Raw genomic sequence first — 16380 nt, 5'->3', positions numbered from 1 at the left:
CATCTCACCAAGTGCCAGTCACACTTGTATAAGCGTCTACATCTCCCGTAAAACTGCTAACTGTCTGGACTGGGGAGCTGTTGCTGTGGAGTGGAGTTTGATTGTCTTTGTCCTTTCTGAAGTCCACAATGACCTTTTCTGTTTTGTCGACATTGAAGGAGAGGTTGCTTTTATGGCAGCATACAGACAGCTGGAGAAAAAAAAACTAAATCTGCTGGGGTTCCAAGTCCACAAGACCACCCAGCCCCTCTAATATAAATGATCTCAATCAGTCCTCATGGTTTTCAGGCTTTATGTGAAAGAATTAAATGATGCTGGTCATGTGGACCTCTGGCCTTCAATCCATCAATGGAGGGACTGCATGGTGTCCTGATCAGGTGGTGGGGGTGCAGATCGCCACCAGAGAAAAATGGAAAAAGAGCAGCAGAGAAAGTAGGGGTTAGTATGGATTGCGGAGCCATGATAAAAACGATAATTAAATGCATATACAGAAAAACAGGGTTACAGTAAAATGAAGCTATGAGAAAGCCATGTTAAACTAATGAGTTTTTATCAGTTTTTTGAAGTGCTCCACCATATCAGCCTGGCGAATTTCTATCGGTCGGCTATTCCAGATTTTAGGCTCATAACAGCAGAAGGCCGCCTCACCACTTCTTTTAAGTTTAGCTCTTGGAATTCTAAGCAGACACTCATTTGAAGATCTAAGGTTATGATTTGGAGTGTAAGATGAGAGGCATTCAGAGATATAGGATGGAGCAGATTATTGAAGGCTTTGTAAATCATCAGCAGGATTTTAAAGTCAATTCTAAATGACACAGGTAACCAGTGTAGTGACTCTAAGACTGGTGTGATGTGCTCGGACTTTCTTTTACTAGTTAAGATTCTAGAAGCTCCATTCTGCACTCAATGTAATCGATTTTTTAGGTAGTCCTGAGAGGAGTGCATTACAATAATCTAGTCGACTAAAAACAAAAGCGTGAACTCATTTTTCAGCATCTTGCAATGTGATAAGAGATCTAACTTTTGCTATATTTCTTAAGTGAAATAATGCTGTCCTAGTGATCGGATTAATATGTGATTTCAAATTTAGGTCAGAGACAATACCCCCGGGCGGCATGGTGGCGCAGTGGGTAGCGCTGCTGCCTCGCAGTTGGGAGACCTGGGGACCCGGGTTCGCTTCCCGGGCCCTCCCTGCGTGGAGTTTGCATGTTCTCCCCGTGTCTGCGTGGGTTTCCTCCGGGCGCTCCGGTTTCCTCCCACAGTCCAAAGACATGCAGGTTAGGTGGATTGGCGATTCTAAATTGACCCTAGTGTGTGCTTGGTGTGTGGGTGTGTTTGTGTGTGTCCTGCGGTGGGTTGGCACCCTGCCCGGGATTGGTTCCTGCCTTGTGCCCTGTGTTGGCTGGGATTGGCTCCAGCAGACCCCCGTGACCCTGTGTTCGGATTTAGCGGGTTGGAAAATGGATGGATGGATGGACAATACCCCCAAACTCTTTACCTCTGTCTTGACTTTTAAGCCTAATGTATGAAGTTTATTTCTAATACCCTCATTATATGCATTTTTGTCAATCATTACAATTTCTGTTTTCTCCTTATTTAGTTTGAGAAAATGACTACTCATCCATTCAGAAACACAAGTAAGACATTGGGGTCAGTGAACCACGAGAGTCAGGGTCATCAGGTGCTATTGATAAATACAGTTGTGTGTCTTCAGCATAGCTGTGGCAGCTCACGTTATTCCTTTGAGATAATCTGACCTGAAGGAAGCACGGAAATCGAAAAGAGCAGTGGACCCCGGATAGATCCTTGTGGAACACCATATAGAATATCATGGGTTTCCAAAGTATAATTACCACAATTAACAAAGAATTTTCCACCTGTTAAGTAAGACTCAAACCAATTTAAGACCCTACCAGAGAGGCGATTTATAAGAATATTGTGATAAATGGTTAATTAACTCCACCAATTGGAGTATTCTTTCCAAACAACTAATCATTCAAATAAATTGAGTGCTGCAGAAGAAAAATGCTTAAATCTGCATCTTGAAGAACCACCAACAAGACGCATGTAGCTTAACCCTTTAACCGCCAACTCCCTAAATATTTCCCACGCCAGGCGAAATCTGAACAATTTTCGTTTTTTTACTTTTTTACATTTTTTTTACATTTTTTACATTTATTCAAGCAGTATTGACCACTAAATGTTGTGCAAGTTCTAGAAATGGGCAAACACATAATAAAACACAAAATGTACCTTTTCTCAGGCTTCCACAACAATAAACTTTCATCAACTGTAACTGACGGTCCTGGCATGTAGGGCAACTGAAATGCTTCAAATAAATGGTCAATCAAAGGACGTAGCTTGAACAAGCGGTCGCGGTTTGGATCTTTCTTATCTGGCTCATTTCTGTTGTCATTCAAATGTAAGAATTTCAGCAGCAAAGAGAATCGGTTACGTGTCATGATACCTGCAAAAATATGTGTTGCATACATAGGATCTGTAGACCAGTACATCTCAATATCTGGTTTTCTGATTATTCCCATCAACATCAAAATCCCAATGAATTTTTTCATTTTGTTTTCATCAGTGTCTACCCAAGCACGAACACGGGAATGTGGAGGTAAATTGGGATTTTTCTCAATAAACTGTGCTGCATACAGATTTGTCTGATGAGCAAAATGTCTGATCAAATCAGGTGACACAAACAGCTCATAAAACTGCTCAGCAGTGTAACTGTTTACATCAACAATAAAGCCACACGTTGCCTAAAAACGGATGCAGAAAAGGTAGTTCACCTCGGGCAGCAGTCCAGTTGAGATGCTGGGGATACACCCACTCATCGCCATCATCCGATGCGCCGTCATTCACAGTATCATGCAGCGCACGTTGCTGATCATCATTGTCGCTAAAATCTTCTTCAGAACTGCTACAATCATGATCAGAATTATTGTCCAAAATCGCCTGCAAAACCTCACTTGAAGTCAGTTTACGTTTCGCCATATTCACAGCTTTCACTTTCGAATCACATCACGTGATCGGCCAATACAGGCGCAGAGTTGTTGAAATACAACGTAGTAATAATACCCACGCCAAACCATCAGGCATTCACATAACCATAGGCAAATGTGCCGGATAATTCCGGCAGTAAGGCGTCAGCAATAAAGCTACAATGCCGGATATATCCGGCAGAGGGCGGTTAAGGGGTTAACAGATCAAACACAGACATGTAGAAATGATATAATATGTAAAAGTAATAAGAAAAATAGAATAATGTAAATAATTAACAACAGTATCTTTATTAACACAACAGTTTAAAATGAAATGTAACCTCTTCCAGAGGATGAGCAACATTGAGCAGGTAAGTGCTGTGAGAGAGAGAGAGAGCGAGAGAGAGAGAGAGAGAGAGAGAGCGTGCTGCTGAGAGAGAGAGAGAGAGAGAGAGAGAGAGAGAGAGAGAGAGAGAGAGAGAGAGAGAGAGAGAGAGAGAGGGCTCGCGTGCTGCTGAGAGAGAGGGGGGGAGAGAGAGAGAGAGAGAGAGTGCTGCTGAGAGAGAGAGAGAGAGAGAGAGAGAGAGCTTGCGTGCTGCTGAGAGAGAGAGAGAGATAGAGAGAGCGAGAGAGAGAGAGAGAGAGCGGGCTCGCGTGCTGCTGAGAGAGAGAGAGAGAGATAGAGAGAGAAAGAGAGAGAGCATGCTGCTGAGAGAGAGAGAGAGAGAGAGAGAGCGTGCTGCTGTGAGAGAGAGAGAGAGAGAGAGAGAGAGAGCGGGCTCGCGTGCTGCTGAGAGAGAGAGAGAGAGAGAGAGAGAGAGAGCGTGCTGCTGTGTGTGAGAGAGAGAGAGAGAGAGAGAGAGAGAGAGAGAGAGAGAGAGTGGGCTCGCGTGCTGCTGAGAGAGAGAGAGAGAGAGAGCGTGCTGCTGTGAGAGAGAGAGAGAGAGAGAGAGAGAGAGAGCGGGCTCGTGTGCTGCTGAGAGAGAGAGAGAGCATGCTGCTGAGAGAGAGAGAGAGAGAGAGAGAGAGAGAGAGAGAGAGTGAGAGGGCTCATGTGCTGCTTTGAGAGAGAGAGAGAGAGAGAGAGAGCGCGGGCTCGCGTGCTGCTGAGAGAGAGAGAGAGAGCGAGAGAGAGAGCGAGAGAGAGTGAAAGGGCTCATGTGCTGCTTTGAGAGAGAGAGAGAGAGAGAGAGAGAGAGAGAGAGAGAGAGAGAGAGAGAGAGAGAGAGAGAGAGAGAGAGAGCCTGCGCTGTAGCTGAGCAGGGACCCTGGGTAAGTTTGTGTCAGTGTTATTCAATGTTTTTACATTAGTTTACTATTACACTGTGCATTCTATGGTGTAATTAACTACATTTGTGCTTAAAAAATCTTTAAAAAAATATATTTACATACAGTTCGTACGGTCTGGAATGGATTAATTGTATTTACATGCAGTCCTATGGGGGAAATTGCTTCGGTTCACGACCAAATCGCTTTACGACCAGAGGTTTGGAACAAGTTATAGTCGTGAACTGAGGTTCCACTGTAATTGTCTGTGTGTCTGCCTCTGTCATTTCAATGAATGGCACATCACAAACATTTTTAGTAATAAAATGCATTGCATTTGTCTTTCCAACAGATGGCACATCACATTCCTTAACACGGCTTTTACAAATCCCACACCTAAGCGGCATTCAGCAGAAACATATGCATTGCATGGTGTACTGCAAACATTAATCCTGAGGTCTACATTGATCACAAATATTTTAAGCTATTTTAGATGTGTAGCACTGCTAGTGTAGTAATAAATGGATATATGGATTTATAACTAACTGTCGAGAACTGGGAGTCCCAATAATACATAGTACTGTTTTATTCTTCTCTGTACTTGTAATATTTCTACTGCACTATTATTGTATTGTATTGTATTGTATTGAACACATGGGCACACTGGGCAGCTGCCCGGGGGCCACACGAGCATAGGGGCCCCATGCTAATCTATGTATGTTATGACTTGCTGAGCAGTTGTGTCGTAGGTAGGGGCTTCAGTGGACTGCTTTGTCCAGGGGCCTATAATGCTGTTAAGATGGTCCTGGCCCTGAGTCTCCAGGTCTCTGAACAAATCTACAGTAGATCCTCTTATGTGATATCATCTACTGTTGAATTCTGCTCTGTACTTGTAATATTTCTATTCTACTATTATATTGTATTGAGAATTACTTGAGTTCTGTTCTGTGTATTGCATTGTATTGACCCCCTTCTTTTTGACACCCACTGCATGCCCAACCAACCTGGAAAGGGGTCTCTCTTTGAACTGCTGCAATTCTTGTGTGATTTTGGGCTATACAAAAATAATTTGTATTGTACATAAATCCAGTAAATACTTCCAAAATTGTAAACTATGAGGGATTACCCTGACTAGAAACAAAAAGAGCCCTGAAGAATCTTTAAAACATTAAAGATTTTTTATTAGCAAATATGCTCTGGAGCACAAGATGCTCCATGGAGCACAAAATAGAATCGCCTGAGATGGTAAGGCAGTCCACAGCAAACACATTCCCAATATTGAATCCCAAGGCAAAGTCAAAACAAAATGAAGATCAAAATATTCTAATAAGTCACAATAAGCATAAGGCACAGCAAAAATAAATAAGTACTGTAAGTGCAGAACTCACCAAAAATTCCCTAGTGCTTTCAAAATGAACAGCCAGGATCTGTGGAAGGCCCTACAATTCAGGCAGTTCCTGGCAGTGACTGGTAGGATGGCCCTGCCTCTTTGGTAACCACCCCTAAAATACATGGTAGATAATAAAGGCTGCACATATACAAGGAGGTACCCAATAATAACTGGAATCTGTACCTGTATGTGTAGCACACTTACAGTATTCTGTGGTAGTCTGCCAAGTATCATTGCTCTGTATTGTCCGTAGGCCATTCCATATCGGTTTTTCTTGGTGCTTATTAAATGTATTCTGTGATTTTTGAGATAGGTGATCATAAAGAACAGCAAGTCTACGTTACATTTTGTTTTCCCTTAGGGAACACAGCTGCTGAATCTGTAGTGATGCTTGAAACTGCTTTTAAAGAGGAAGCTTTAAGTAAACCACAGGTCTACATGTGGTTTTCGTGTTTCAAAAGAGGGGAAATGTCACTTGAAGACCAACCGAGATCTGGCTGAACCTTCCACAATTAGGAATGATGAAAATCTTAAAAAATTTCGCAATGCAATTTACGGAGATGGTCGTTGGACTATGGAAGAGATCTCTGAATTGACTTGTGTGAATTGAAGTTTTTGCCACCTTTCCACTCGCCTGATCTTTGCTCCTTGTGACTTTTTCTTGTTCTCGCATATGAAGAAAGAACTAAAAGGAAAGCAATTTTCTACCATGGAGGAAGTCAACAAAAATTGCTGCAGGCATTGGATAATGTTCCTCTTCACTAATTCCAAAAATGTTTCCACCAGTGGGAAAACCGTTGGGACAAGAGCATTCATTCACATGGAGAGTACTTTTAAGGAGACTAAAGTTTCTGGAAGTTCTTCTTCTTTCAGCTGCTCCCGTTAGGGGTTGCCACAGCGGATCATCTTCTTCCATATCGTCCTGTCTTCTGCATCTTGCTCTGTCTCAAGCATCACCTGCATGTCCCCTCTCACCACATCCATAAACCTTCGGTTAGGCCTTCCTCTTTTCCTCTTCCCTGGCAGCTCTATCCTTAGCATCCTTCTCCCAATATACCCAGCATGTCTCCTCTGCACATGTCCAAACCAACGCAATCTCGCCTCTCTGACTTTGTCTCCCAACCGTCCAACCTGAGCTGACCATCTAATGTCCTCATTTCTAATCCTGTCCATCCTCGTCACACTCAATGCTAATCTTAGCATCTTTAACTCTGCCACCTCCAGCTCTGTCTCCTGTGCCACCGTCTCCAACCATTATAACATAGCTGGTCTCACTACTGTCCTGCAGACCTTTCCTTTCACTCCTGCTGATATCCATCTGTCACAAATCACTCCTGACACTCTTCTCCACCCACTCCACCCTGTCTGCACTCTCTTCTTCACTTCTCTTCCACACTCCCCATTACTCTGTACTGTTGATCCCAAGTATTTAAACTCATCCACCTTCACCAGCTGTATTCCTCTCATCCTCACCATTCCACTGACCTCCCTCTCATTCACACACATGTATTCTGTCTTGGTGGTCCTACTGACCTTCATTCCCCTCCTCTCCTCTCATATCTCCACCTGTCCAGGATCTCCTCCACCTGCTCCCTACTATCGCTACAGATCACAATGTCATCAGCAAACATCATAATCCACGGAGACTCCTATCTAATCTCGTCTGTCAACCTGACCATCGCCATTACAAATAAGAAAGGGCTCAGAGCCGATCCCTGATGTAATCCCACCTCCGTCACTCCTATCACAGACCTCACCACGGTCACACTTCCCTCGTACATATCCTGTACAACTCTTACGTACTTCTCTGCCACTCCCGACTTCCTCATACAATACCACAGCTCCTCTCAGGCACCCTGTCATTTGCTTTCTCCAGGTCCACAAAGACACAATGCAACTCCTTCTGGCCTTCTCTAAACTTCTCCATCAACATCCTCAGAGCAAACATCACATCCGTGGTGCTCTTTCTTGGCATGAAACCACATTGCTGCTCACTAATCATCACCTCACTTCTTAACCGAGCTTCCACTACTCTTTCCCATAACTTCATGCTGTGGCTCATCAATTTTATTCCCCTGTAGTTACTACAGTCCTGCACATCCCCCTTATTCTTAAATATCAGCACCAGTACAGTTCTTCTCCACTCCTCAGGCATCCTCACACTTTCCAAGATTCCATTAAAAAGTCTGGCTAAAAACTCGACCTCAACCGATCCAGTATGGAAATTTGTATTGTTGTCCGCATATTGATCTGGCAAAATTTTACACCAGCTGCCCTTCCTGATGTAACCCTCTCCATTTATCCAGGTTTGGGACTGGCACGAAGAAACACACTGGTTTGTGCATTCCCTGTGGCTGGGTTACTAAAGATTCAGGAAGTAAAAATTATTAAAACATTGTTTTTTCAATTCTGGTTAATTTTGGGTACCCCTTTGTAAATATAGATTAAACCAAAAATAAACAATGAACATTATGTGCATAAATTAAAGAATCAAAAATGAACAAAAGAGAAATTAATTTGAATACCAGCCAGAGCAGGAACCGTGGCTGAGATATGCCACTCATAAACAAACATACAAACTACAATACCCACAATTCCCTGCTTAATGAAATAGCTCCCAATTATTTGGGCAATCTAATTCAGATTAAAGGAAAATAAACTTGTACTGAACAGTAAGATAAATTTTTTTGTGACATCACAACAACACAAAATTAAATATGAAGTGGAATCCCAGCCAGTGGAGGAACCCTGTTTGAGATGTGATGCTCATAAAAAACAAGCATCCATCCATCCATCCATCCATCATCCATCCATCCATCCATCCATCCATCCATCCTCTTCCGCTTATCCGAAGTCGGGTCGCGGGGGCAGCAGCTTGAGCAGAGATGTCCAGAGTTCCCTCTCCCCCTTGCCACTTCTTCTAGCTCTTCCGGGAGAATCCTGAGGCGTTCCTAGGCCAGCTGGGAGACATAGACCCTCCAGCCTGTCCTGGGTCTAACCCGGGGCCTCCTCCCGGTTGGACGTGCCTGGAACACCTCACCAGGGAGGCGTCCAGGAGGCATCCTGATCAGATGCCCGAGCCACCTCACCTGACTCCTCTCGATGCGGAGGAGCAGCAGCTCTACTCTGAGTCCCTCCTGGATGATTGAGCTTCTCACCCTATCTTTAAGGGAAAGCCCAGACACCCTGCGGAGGAAACTCATTTCAGCCACTTGTATTCGCGATCTCGTTCTTTTGGTCACTACCCATAGCTCATGACCATAGGTGAGGGTAGGAATATAGATTGACTGATAAATTGAGAGCTTTGCCTTATGGCTCAGCTCCTTTTTCACCACGACAGACCGAAGCAGAGCCCTCATCACTGTGGACGCCGCACCGATCCGCCTGTCGATCTCACGCTCCATTCTTCTCTCACTTGTGAACAAGACCCCGAGATACTTGAACTCCTCCACTTGAGGCAGGATCTCGCTCCCAACCCTGAGAGGGCACTCCACCCTTTTCCGGCTGAGGACCATGGTCTCAGATTTGGAGGTGCTGATTCCCATCCCAGCCGCTTCACACTCAGCTGCTAACCGATCCAGAGAGAGCTGAAGATCACAGGTTAATGAAGCAAACAGGACAACATCATCTGCAAAAAGCAGTGACCCAATCCTGAGTCCACCAAACTGGACCCCCTCAACGCCCTGGCTGTGCCTAGAAATTCTGTCCATAAAAGTTATGAACAGAATCGGTGACAAAGGACAGCCCTGGTGGAGTCCAACTCTCACTGGAAACGGGTTCGACTTACTGCCAGCAATGCGGACCAAGCTCTGACACCGGTTGTACAGGGACCGAACAGCCCTTATCAGGGGGTCTGGTACCCCATACTCCCGGAGCACCCCCCACAGGATTCCCCGAGGGACACGATCGAACGCCTTTTCCAAGTCCACAAAACACATGTAGACTGGTTGGGCAAACTCCCATGCACCCTCCAGGACTCTGCTAAGGGTGTAGAGCTGGTCCACTGTTCCGCGACCAGGACGAAAACCACAATGTTCCTCCTGAATCCGAGGTTCGACTATCCGACGGACCCTCCTCTCCAGAACCCCCGAATAGACTTTTCCAGGGAGGCTGAGGAGTGTGATCCCTCTGTAGTTGGAACACACCCTACGGTCCCCCTTCTTAAAGAGGGGAACCACCACCCCAGTCTGCCAATCCAGAGGCACTGTCCCTGATGTCCATGCGATGTTGCAGAGACGTGTCAACCAAGACAGCCCTACAACATCCAGAGCCTTGAGGAACTCTGGGCGTATCTCATCCACCCCCGGGGCCCTGCCACCAAGGAGTTTTTTGACCACCTCGGTGACCTCAGTCCCAGAGATGGGGGAGCCCACCTCCGAGTCCCCAGGCTCAGCTTCCTCATTGGAAGGCATGTTAGTGGGATTGAGGAGGTCTTCGAAGTACTCCCCCCACCGACCAACAACGTCCCGAGTCGAGGTCAGCAGCAAACCATCCCCACCATATACAGTGTTGACACTGCACTGCTTCCCCTTCCTGAGACGCTGGACGGTGGACCAGAATCTCCTCAAAGCCGAGGAGATAAACAAACATACAAACTACAATACCCACAAAGCCCCAATGCATCCCACAATTCCCTGCTTAAATAATTATTTTGGAAATCTAATTAATTTTAATGGGAAATAAAGTTTACCCAGGATGTCCTGAACCTTTCTTTGTGACATCACAACACTACATTTTGCCATTTGTGAACTACCAATAAAAATGACAATAAAATTTAATAGCAAGTGTGAGATGAAAGGAAATCATAAAATGCATGCAAAATTAAATTGTGCATGAAGAAAAATCTGAAACTCATAATACTGCAAGTGTACACCTCACTCGAACATTAAAAAACAAATCAAATCAAATAAGATTTTAATTGTCTCATACAATTACACACATAGTACAATTTATAACAAAAAGCTTAGTGGCTAAACTCTATTAGAAGAAGAGACAACAAACACTAAATAAGACCCTCTATCAAAATCAATAAAAATCAGTACACTAATTTAAATGAAGAATATTAAAATGATAATATTCTGCAATAAATAAGTAAAAAATAAATAAATAAAAAATTTCAACTTGAAGTGAGACTCAGTTGATGGAGGAAGAGTTGGGCCTTTTATTGCTGGCTTTGAGAGGTAAAATAAGAGAAGGTGGAGACCCATTTCTGCTTGATTTGACACTCTGCTCCACAGTTTAACTCTTTCAGGGCTGATGTTGACTTTTGTCAAAAGGAGGAGTTGACAATGGTAATCGACTGTAAATGGTGACAAAACCAATTGTTATGTTTTAGTTGGACTCTCGTTGCTAGAAGGAAAGTTAGATTCATTGGTTTGACCGAGATTTCCTGTGCTCGCGTGAATAGCAAGGTGCAAACAACAGCCAAAATGGGACTGACATCTGGCGAGAGATCAAAGCGAACGCGTAAAGCAAAATACTCCGCAGACGACGTTTTGCCTATTATTATCTCTGAACTGGACTATAACTTGTTGGATTCCGATTTTGATACAAGTGATTGAAAATGAATGTGAGGTTCCAGCTTCAGCTGATTGGTCCCCAGCTAATCGTGGTACTGACAATGTTCGCCAGGGAGGACTGCCACTTAACAATGATAAGAGGTAGAAACCAGATTGCAATGCACTGCAACCGTGACCTCCCACAGTCCAAAGACATGCAGGTTAGGTGGATCGGCGATTCTAAATTGGCCCTAGTGTGTGCTTGGTGTGTGGGTGTGTTTGTGAGTGTCCTGCGGTGGGTTGGCACCCTGCCCGGGATTGGTTCCTGCCTTGTGCCCTGTGTTGGCTGGGATTGGCTCCAGCAGACCCCCGTGACCCTGTGTTCGGATTCAGCGGGTTGGAAAATGGATGGATGGATGGATGCAACCGTGACCGCTGCTGCTGCCCCAGCCACGCGAAGACAACAAGCCTGCTGCACATTCTTGGCAAACTGGCAGCCACAGCATGCAGCAACAGATGTTTTGTGCTGATTTCTGTGTGTGTGAAACCATTGTTTTTCAGAAACTGTCTTTGGGAAAAATATTCAGCCCTCAAAGAGTTAAAATGACAAATCAAACAATTCAGGCTTCGTAATTAAACTGCATACTGCAAACTTTCATTGAAGGGGATTTGCAGACAAGACTCGCAGATACTCTGTACCCCATTTCAGGGCACCAAAATGTTTGGGACAATTGGCGTCACAGGTGCTTGTGATTCCTCAGGTGGGTTTCATGGCTTCATAAGATATCTCGGCCTACTTCTACCCTTTGGAGTCTGCAGTTGCGATTGTTCAACATGAGAACAAGAGCTGTGCCAATGAAAGTCAATGAAGCCATCATGAGGCTGAAAAACAAGAATAAAATAATTGGAGACATCAGTGACACCTTAGGATGACCGGAATCAACTGTCTGGAATATCATGAAGAAAAAAGAACACACTGGTGGGCTCAGTAATCACAAAGGGAGTGGTAGGCCAAGGAAGACCTCCACTGCTGATGACAGGAGAAACCTCACTATGATAATGAAAAAGCCCCAAACGCCTGTCTGACAGACCAGAAACAGTGTTCAGGGGGGCTGATGTGTGTGTGTCAGAGGCGACTATGAGCAGAAGACTTAATGAACAGAAACACAGAGGACACACAGCAAGATGCAAACCACAACAACAGGATGGCCAGATGACAGTTTGTGACAAGGGACTTCAAAGTGCCTGCAAAATTCTGGTAAAAGGTCTTGAGGACAGACAAGACAAAGATGAACCTCATCAGAGTGATGGTGGGAACAAAGGGTGGAGATAAAAAGGAACTGCCCAAGACCCAGAGCAGACCACCTCACCTGTTAAACATGGCTTTGCTGGGGGTGTTATGGCTTGGGTATGTATGGCTGCCACAGGTCCTGGCACACTTCTCTTCATTGATGATGGACCTGCTGACTGCAGTGGCACAATGAATTCTGAGGTGTGTAGAAACATCTGATCTGCTCAAGTTCCAGCAAAGACCCCCAAACTCAGTGGACAGCACTTCATCCTACAACAAGATAAGGAGCCAAACACACTGCTGAGGACACACAAGAGTTTATCAAAGTTAAAAAATGGAAAATTCTTGAATGGCCAAGCCAGTCACCTGACTGAAATCCAACTGAGCAGGCTTTCTATATTCTGAAGAGAAAACTGAAGGGGACAAGCCCCCAAAACAAGCAGGAGCTGAAGATGGCTGTATGAGATGCTTGGCCGAGTATCACCAGGGAAGAACCCTCAGCACCTGGTGATGTTTGTGAATCGCAGACGTCAAGCAGTCATTGCATGCTGGGATAAGCGACAAAGAACTAAATATGACAACGACTTTAATAGACCTACCACTGCTGTGTCCCAAAATTAAGGTGCCCTGAAATGGGGGGACCACGTAGAGAAAGAGTTGTGTAACTCTGAAGTGTCTGCAAATTCCCTTAAAGTAAAGTCTGCAATGTGCCCTTTAATCCCGATGTCTGAATTATTTGATTTGTAATGTTAAACAGTGGAGCAGAGGGGGGAATGAAGAAAAAATGGGTCTTTGTCCCAAACCTGGCACCCTGTGGTGATGTTTTTATAGATACACGTTTCAGTTACACATAATGACCATTTTTAACTTGTTTTTCTGGAGGTAAACATAACACTAAGGAGGTTACAAAAATCCAACAAGCAGAGCGAATGGGCTGAAGGATGTCAGCAATGCTTCTCCATAACGACTTGTGTAGCGATCTTCATCCTCGGCCATAACTGACTGCAGCTTTATAAAAGTTTCAGTCCAAAGTCCTTCTTGTCTTCTATTCGTCTTTCCCTTTCGGTCCTTTGGGTGATCATTTTACGTCTCCTCTTTTTGACGTTGCAGTTCTCCATGTTAATCTGTGCACTTATTTGAATGTAATCACACACCATTGTATGTGTGAGATTTTTTACATTTAACATAATTTAGCAGCCATCGGCTCAGTTAATCCAATTCAGGGTTGCAGGAGTCTTGTGTTGTACATTTGGGAAAATATTTTGCTCATGATAGAAAACGTGCTGTCCCTTAACTAGAACAGTTGTTCCTTTATTAGTATGCAAATGGCAGGCTGTCATCTGTATAACAGGATTAAGCTGGGAGAGAATTAGTATTAATTCATGTTATCAGCAGAGATGATGTCTGGTGGTCCCTTTGGTTTCAGCATATCTTTCATCCTTACACCAGTGGAAGGTGCAATATGAGCTTAATTAGATAAAAAACAGCTAATCATATGTGAACAGCACTGCAGTCTCACATCTGTAAAGGCCTGGAACCGAACATCGGCCTCCTCTGAGTGGCCAGAGCCAAAGCCCAGACTCACACCCCATAGAACATGTGTATAGAGACCTAAAGATGGCTGTTTACAGACACTTCCCATCCATCCCTATCACAGCTTGAGAGGATCTGCCGGGATGAATGGGATGAACTTCCCAAATTCAGGTGTGCAAAGCTTGTAGGGATTTCCCCAAGAACAGTCAAAGCTGGAATTGCTGCCAAAGGAGCTTCTACAGAGTACTGAATTGAGGGTCTGAATAATTCTGTTAGTGAGAGATTTCCATTTTTGACTTTTAATAAATTTGCAAACCTTTTAGTAAACATTTGTTTCGCTTTGTTATTATGAAATGAAACTTATTTAGAATTAAATCTACAACACAATAGAAGTAGAAGATGGAGGGGTCAGAGTAGTTTCAGAATTCACTGTAAATGCACATGTTTATAATTATATATATACAGTATATATTTTAGAAGGAGAACAGGCATCCCTGCCAGGATGGAGGATTGTTTCTTACCTGGATGGGAGGCCAGAATAGAAAGACAAACAAAGTAATGACTTTGTGCCCGGCTGGAATAAATTAATCCTTGGAATAGCAAAAGGCAGAAGTGGGGAGCAGTTCCATCACCCGTACTGCAGGTGACAATGCTCCTCTTATTGTAGCCCAGTTGGGAAACCGCTGAGGTGCTTGGGAGTTGGAGTCTGCAAGTGCAAACCTATCAGGGTCCCTGGGTGCTGACAGAGAGCGTTGTTGAGGGAGGATATCTCTACTTACTATATAACACATTGTAGCGCTGGAAGCATTCCTGTATCCAGCTTGAAAAGAAGTCCATCCATCCATCCATCCATTTTCCAACCCGCTGAATCCAAACACAGGGTCACGGGGGTCTGCTGGAGCCAATCCCAGCCAACACAGGGCACAAGGCAGGAAACAAACCCTGGGCAGGGCGTGCACACACACACACACACACACACACACACACACACACACACACACACACCAAGCCCAATTTAGAATCGCCAATGCACCCAACCTGCACGTCTTTGGACTGTGGGAGGAAACCGGAGGAAACCCACACAGACACAGGGAGGACATGCAAACTCCACGCAGGGAGGAACCGGGAAGCGAACCCAGGTCTCCTAACTGCGAGGCAGCAGCACTACCCACTGCACCACCGTGCTGCCCTCCGTCTCGATTCACTGGACTAATTCCCTTCATAATTTTAAACACTTCATTCAAGACACTTCTCAGTCTTCTTTATCTTAAACTGTAAAGGTTCAGCTCTTATAAGCTTTCCTCATAACTCATCCCCTGTAGCCATGAATCAGCCTAGTTGTTCTTCTCTGGACTGTTTCTACTGCTGCTATGTCCTTTTTTTTAGCCTGGAGACCCAAACTGCACACAGTACTCCAGATGAGGCCTCACCAGTGTGTTATAAAGCTTGAGCAGAACCTCCTGTGACTTGTACTCCACACATCAAGGCGCTATATAACCTAACATTCTGTTAGCCTTCTTAATGGCTTCTGAACACTGTCTGGCAGTTGATAGCTTAGAGTCCACTATGACTCCTAAATCCATCTCTTAAGGTGTGCTTTCAAGTTTCTGACTTCCCATTGTTTATTCAAACTTCACAATTGTACTTCCTATGTATAATTCTTTACATTTACTGGCATTAAATTTCAACCCCTGCAGCCCTGAATCAGCCGAGTTGCTCTTCTCTGGTCTTTCTCCAATGCTGTTGTGTCTTTATGGAGACATAAACTGCACCCAAGACTCCAGATGAGGCCTCACCAGTGTGTTATAAAGCCTGAGCAGAACCTCCTGTGACTTGTACTCCACACATCAAGGCGCTATATAACCTGACATTCTGTTAGCTTTCTTAATGGCTTCTGAACACTGTCTGGAAGTCGATAGCGTGGAGTCCACTACGACTCCTAAATCCTTCTCATAAGGTGGACTCTCGATTTTCTGACCGCCCATTGTGTTATCAAACCTTACATTTTTACTTCCTACGTTCTTTACATTTACTGACATTAAATTTCATTTGCTACAAATCTGCTCAAGCCTGTCTGCTATCCAAGTCCTTCTGTGATGATATAATGGATTCCAAATTACCTGCTAATCCACCTATCTTGGTATCATCTGCAAGCTCATCCAGCCTGTTCTTTATATTCCTATCTATCTATCTATCTATCTATCTATCTAAATCATTTATATTTATTAAAAATAGCAGCGTCCCCAGCATTGACCCTGCTGGTCACCACTCTTAACATCTGCCAGTTCTGATGAGGTTCCTCACACCATCACCTTCTGCTTCCTGTGTCTGAGCCAATTCTGCACCCATCTACACTCCACACTCTGAACTGCCACTTCTTTTAGTTTGATGCCCACCCTCTCATTTGGCACCTTA

Source organism: Erpetoichthys calabaricus, chromosome 2 (genome assembly GCF_900747795.2).
Source record: "Erpetoichthys calabaricus chromosome 2, fErpCal1.3, whole genome shotgun sequence".
In the NCBI taxonomy this organism is placed as follows: domain Eukaryota; kingdom Metazoa; phylum Chordata; class Cladistia; order Polypteriformes; family Polypteridae; genus Erpetoichthys; species Erpetoichthys calabaricus.
This window is presented reverse-complemented; position numbering follows the sequence as displayed.